Source organism: Triticum dicoccoides, chromosome 7B (assembly GCF_002162155.2).
Source record: "Triticum dicoccoides isolate Atlit2015 ecotype Zavitan chromosome 7B, WEW_v2.0, whole genome shotgun sequence".
Taxonomy (NCBI): Eukaryota; Viridiplantae; Streptophyta; class Magnoliopsida; order Poales; family Poaceae; genus Triticum; species Triticum dicoccoides.
The window spans coordinates 266,432,072-266,438,066 of NC_041393.1; positions in this window are offsets into that span (position 1 = coordinate 266,432,072).

Below are 5,995 nucleotides of genomic sequence, written 5' to 3' on the forward strand. Positions count from 1 at the left end.
TCTGATAATCAGTTGATAAAAAAATTGTGTAATATCAACCGATTTAATTTGATGTGCTATTGTTCATTTAATATACATAAGCTGCTAATTTCTAAAAACATGCAGCTATTGTATTTTGTTATGTACAATCGTGTACATTTGATTGCTATTTACAGGACCACTCGATTCTTGTATCGCAGTTGCACTTTTAATCTACACTGTTTTTTGCCAACAACAATAAAAATCTACACTGGCCGCGCTTTATTATGTGCAGCTGATGTATTTATAGTACAATTTTTATTCATGAAATTGATTGATTTTATGTGAGTTTTCATTTGAGTGGTTTGTTTGTAAAAGTTGAGACCCCTATGCTTTTTTCAAACTCTCGGTGTTGGCTATGGTAATGAACAATATCTACATGTATTTCATGAACGAGGTACATTGACAGAATGAGCAACTCAATATAGAAAATCATGAAATGAAATGGTTGTTGCAAGGACGTCAACCATCAACGCCGGTAGCACTGCACATGCAAGAAGAAGCCGCCGGGCGGCGCTGCCGACGGCTGGTCGGCCATCCACAGTCTCCCCTCCTTCTCCGCCCTCGACCTCACCATGAACTGCGCCCCGGCGCCGCCGCCGCGGCGGCCGAACCACCAGTCGTGCACATCCCACATGACGTCAACCACCTCCCCGTCGGCCAGCAGGACCGCGCGGTTGCCGCGGAATCCCCACCCAACTCGCCGCACCCCCGCCACCTCCTCTCCGTCGATGCTGACGCGCACCTCTCCCTCCACCCCGCCCCTGCCGCCGCACGTGCGCACCGCCACCTCGTGCTCCTCCCCGCCCTCGCGGAACCTGCACCGGGTGGCGTGCGCGGCCGTGGCCTCGGCGTCGCCGCAGCGCAGCTGCTCGCGCCGGCTCACGAGGTGCCCGGTGGCGGCGGTAGGAGCGGAGGCGAATCGGCGGGATAGGTCGCCCGCGCCGAGGAGGAGGGTGAGCTCGGCTTCTGCGACGACCGCGAGGTAGTAGTCGCCGCCGGAGGGCTCCGGGGAGGAGTACTCGGCCGCCGTGACGTCCCAATGGACGCCGACGGCCGTGCCGGAATCGGTGACGATGGACCTGCTCCCGCGTTTCTTCCGCAGCATGTGCTGCTGGGTGGCGCTCGACGACGACAGCGAGAGGAGACCTTCGTTGTCGAAGGCGACGGTTAGCCCCGGGGCTCCGGCGGTGCTCCGGCTCCACGTGACCCGGATGAGGATCCCCTTGCCGGAGGACAGAGACGCGTTGTACACGCTGGTGGTCGCCGCCTGCAGCGAGCGGTCGAGCGCGCAGCCGCGGCCGGAGACAGAGGCCGCCGACGCCGCGGAGACCGCGACAGAGCCGTCGCCGAAGCAGGACAGGTCCCGCATTGCTGCGCGGAGTCGGATCAAGCGTGCTTGGGAGCTGCAATTCTTGCGATGAATGAGGCTGCAAGAACGTAGGCGACGAGGAGAAGAAGCGACGATGATGGATGGTAAGCGCGTCGCTTGATTTATTATTCGTTTGGTGAGCTTGCCCGCGGCCGCGTATCTCAGCATAGGTGGCTGCCACCTAATGAGCCGATCTGCTCTGCCATTCGAGATCAAGAATTCCAGTCGAGAAAAGAAAAACAGATCCGAGCTGAGTCACCCACCCATGCCCGCTCGGGCTCCTCTACCGTGGTGAAGGCACGGTAGGGTGCTACAGTATCCTACCTTTGGGCCACCTATCAGCCTTCAGATCTAGTATGAATGGCTCAGATTTCTTGTTACAGAACTGAAACAATATATATGCTACAGCGTGGAAACAGAAACAGTACATCTTGTTACAGGGTTCAAACAGTAAACTTGGCTACAGTGTAACCTGCCGTGCCTTCCATGTTTTCTATTGCACGTGATACTGTAGCACCCTACCATGCCTTCACCATGGCAGAGGAGCCGGTTCCGCCCGGTCCTGCGACCCGCCCTCCACCACCCCACCATATCGTCGCCACCGCACCGCCCACTGCCTCATTGCATGCCTCGCCGGAGCAAAACAACGGGCTCGCCAGCCCCTTCGCAGCCCCATCGGAGCGTGGAGATGCCTCTTCCGTTCGTATACCAGGCTTTCCCGAAGCTGCTGCAGCTGATTGGATATGTCTCGTCGGAGGTCCTAGAGGCTACGAGAGCGCGGCGGTGGCGGGAGTGGGCGGAGCGAATCCGTGAGGACTCCCTATCGTGGTCGCAGTGCGTGAGGGAGTGGAAGGGAGTAGAGCGGGAGATGCAAGAGGACATGAGATCGCGTTTCCGATGGGAGGGCATCGCTCAAATTTGCAATGACCAATCGGATCAGGAACTGTATAATTTGGCTCGGAGGATCTGCTTCGAGAGATCAGCTGGATGCTGTCCCCAACTGCGACACCGGTGGAATTCGTTAACTGGGCGAGGCAGGAGGTGAGATCGGGAGGGCCACGAAGCAAGGCGAGGTGGGAGTGCTTGGCGGGTCTGATGCTGAACAGCGTTCCGCCACAACCAGAACAGGGGGACCCGCTGCCATTCGTATCTCCACCGCCAGGTTCGGATTAAGCAGGGACCAGTCTGTGTGAATTTCACCACCGAGCATTTGGAGGTCTGCAATTTTGGGAAAACTGCCAAGAGGTCGGTGCCATGTTCAGAGCTCTTCTCCATTGCATCCCCCCCTCAGACGAGCGACCGAGCAAATCACAACTTTGAAGAGACAACTTTGGAGGACGAGAAGGTGCAGAGGGTCTCAACCGCTTAGGGAGAGGGAGCGACGCTCATTTGCGACATGACACTCTTCGGCGGTGGTCACCATCGGTGAGATTCTCTGTTTTGACACAATAGAGGGCCTGAGAAGTAACGAGAGAACCGCAACTCTGACTGACACTAGGGGACTGCCCCACTCTGAGACTGACCTCAGGGACCTACCTTGCAGTGACCCCCGGGGAAGAGGCGATCAGATTACACTATGGATAGTTGTGGATAGAGTGGCGTTGTGTGGGAGATGTAAGAAATAGATCCCCACCCTGCCTTTTCTGGATCAAGAGCGAGCTCGTTGCTGCATGCAAGTTCTCCACAACAATTGTCACCCCCTCGAGCGAGGGAGGTTTGTTGGAGAACGCAGTAATTTAAAAAAAATTCCTACGCACACGCAAAATCTATCATGGCGATGCATAGCAACGAACGGGAGAGTGTAGTCCATGTACCCTCATAGACCGTAAGCGGAAGCGTTATGACAACACGGTTGATGTAGTCGTACGTCTTCACGATCCGACTGATCCTAGCACCAAACGTACGACACCTCCGTGTTCAGCACACGTTCAGCTTGATGACGTCCCTCGGACTCTTGATCCAGTTGAGGCCGAGGGAGAGTTCCGTCAGCATGACGACGTGGCGACGGTGATGATGAAGTTACCGGCGCAGGGCTTCGCCTAAGCACTACGACGATATGACCGAGGTGTGTACTATGGAGGGGGCACCACACACGCTAAGAGATTGTCTGTTGTGCCTTTGGGGTGTCCCCTGCCCACATATATAAAGGAGGGAGGAGGAGGAGGCCGACCCTAGAGGGGGTGCACCAAGTGTGGGGAGTCCTACTAGGACTCCCAAGTCCTAATAGGATTCCCCTTTTCTTTTCCGGAGTAGGAGAGAAGAAAGAGGGAAAGAGAGAGGGAGTAGGAAAGGACAAGGGGGGCGCCGCCCCCTTTCCCCTAGTCCAATTCGGACCCATGGGGGGGCGGGGCGCCTCCTTCCCTTTGGCCAACCTCTTCTATTCCCGTATGGCCCAATAAGGCCCAATGCTTCTCTCGGCGAATTCCCGTAACTCTCCGGTACTCCGAAAAATACCCGAATCACTCGGAACCTTTCCGATGTCCGAATATAGCCTTCCAATATATCGATCTTTACCTCTCGACCATTTCAAGACTACTCGTCATGTCCCCGATCTCATCCAGGACTCTGAACAAACTTCGGTCATCAAATCACATAACTCATAATACAAATCGTCATCGAACGTTAAGCGTGCGGACCCTACGGGTTCGAGAACTATGTAGACATGACCAAGACACATCTCCGGTCAATAACCAATAGCGGAACCTGGATGCTCATATCGACTCCTACATATTCTACGAAGATCTTTATCGGTAAAATCGCATAACAACATATGTTGTTCCCTTTGTCATCGGTATGTTACTTGCCCGAGATTCGATCGTCGGTATCCTCATACCTAGTTCAATCTCGTTATCGGCAAGTCTCTTTACTCGTTCCGTAATGCATCATCCCGCAACTAACTCATTAGTCACAATACTTGCAAGGCTTATAGTTATGTGCATTACCGAGAGGGCCCAGAGATACCTCTCCAATACACGGAGTGACAAATCCTAATCTCGATCTATGCCAACTCAACAAACACCATCAGAGACACCTGTAGAGCATCTTTATAATCACCCAGTTACATTGTGACGTTTGATAGCACACAAGGTGTTCCTCCGGTATTCGGGAGTTGCATAATCTCATAGTCTGAGGAACATGTATAAGTCATGAAGAAACCAGTAGCAATGAAACTATAACGATCATAATGCTAAGCTAACGAATGGGTCTTGTCCATCACATCATTCTCCTAATGATGTGATCCCGTTCATCAAATGACAACACATGTCTATGGTTAGGAAACATAAACATCTTTTATAAACGAGCTAGTCAAGTAGAGGCAAACTAGGGACACTTTGTTTTGTCTATGTATTCACACATGTACTAAGTTTCCGGTTAATACAATTCTAGCATGAATAATAAACATTTATCATGAAATAAGGAAATAAATAATAACTTTATTATTGCCTCTAGGGCATATTTCCTTCAGTCTCCCACTTGCACTAGAGTCAATAATCTAGTTCACATCGCCATGTGATTTAAAACCAATAGTTCACATCACCATGTGATTAACACCCATAGCTCACATCGCCATGTGACCAACACTCAAAGGGTTTACTAGAGTCAGTAATCTAGTTTACGTCGCCATGTGATTAACACCCAAAGAGTACTAAGGTGTGATCATGTTTTGCTTGTGAGAGAAGTTTAGTCAACGGGTCTGCCAAATTCAGATCCGTATGTATTTTGCAAATTTCTATGTCTACAATGCTCTGCACGAAGCTACTTTAGCTAATTGCTCCCACTTTCAATATGTATCCGGACTATGACTTAGAGTCATCCAGATTGGTCTCAAACCTTGCATCAACGTAACTCTTTACGACGAACTCTTTATCACCTCATAACCGAGAAATATTTTCTTAGTCCTCTAAGGATAATTTTGACCACTGTACAGTGATCTACTCCTAGATCACTATTGTACTCCCTTGCCAAACTCAGTGTAGGGTATATAATAGATCTGGTACACAGCATGGCATACTTTATAGAACCCATGACTGAGGCATGTGGAATGACTTTCATTCTCTTTCCATCTCCTGCCGTGGTCGGGCTTTGAGTCTTACTCAATTTCACACCTTGCAATATAGGCAAGAACTCCTTCTTTGACTGTTCCATTTTGAACTACTTCAAAAATTTGTCAAGGTATGTACTCATTGAAAAAACTTATCAAGCGTCTTGATCTATCTCTATAGATCTTGATGCTCAATATGTAAGCAGTTTCATCGAGGTCTTTCTTTGAAAAACTCCTTTCAAACACTCCTTTTATGCTTTCCAGAAAATTCTACATCATTTCCGATCAACAATATGTCATTCACATATACTTATCAGAAAGGTTGTAGTGCTCCCACTCACTTTCCTGTAAATACATGCTTCATCGCAAGTCTGTATAAAATTATATGCTTTGATCAACTCATCAAAGCGTACATTCCAACTCCGAGATGCTTTGCACTAGTCCATGGATTGATCACTGGAGCTTGCACATTTTGTTAGCACCTCTAGGATCGACAAAACCTTCTAGTTGCATCATATACAACTCTTCTTTAAGAAATCCATTAAGGAATGTAGTTTTGACAT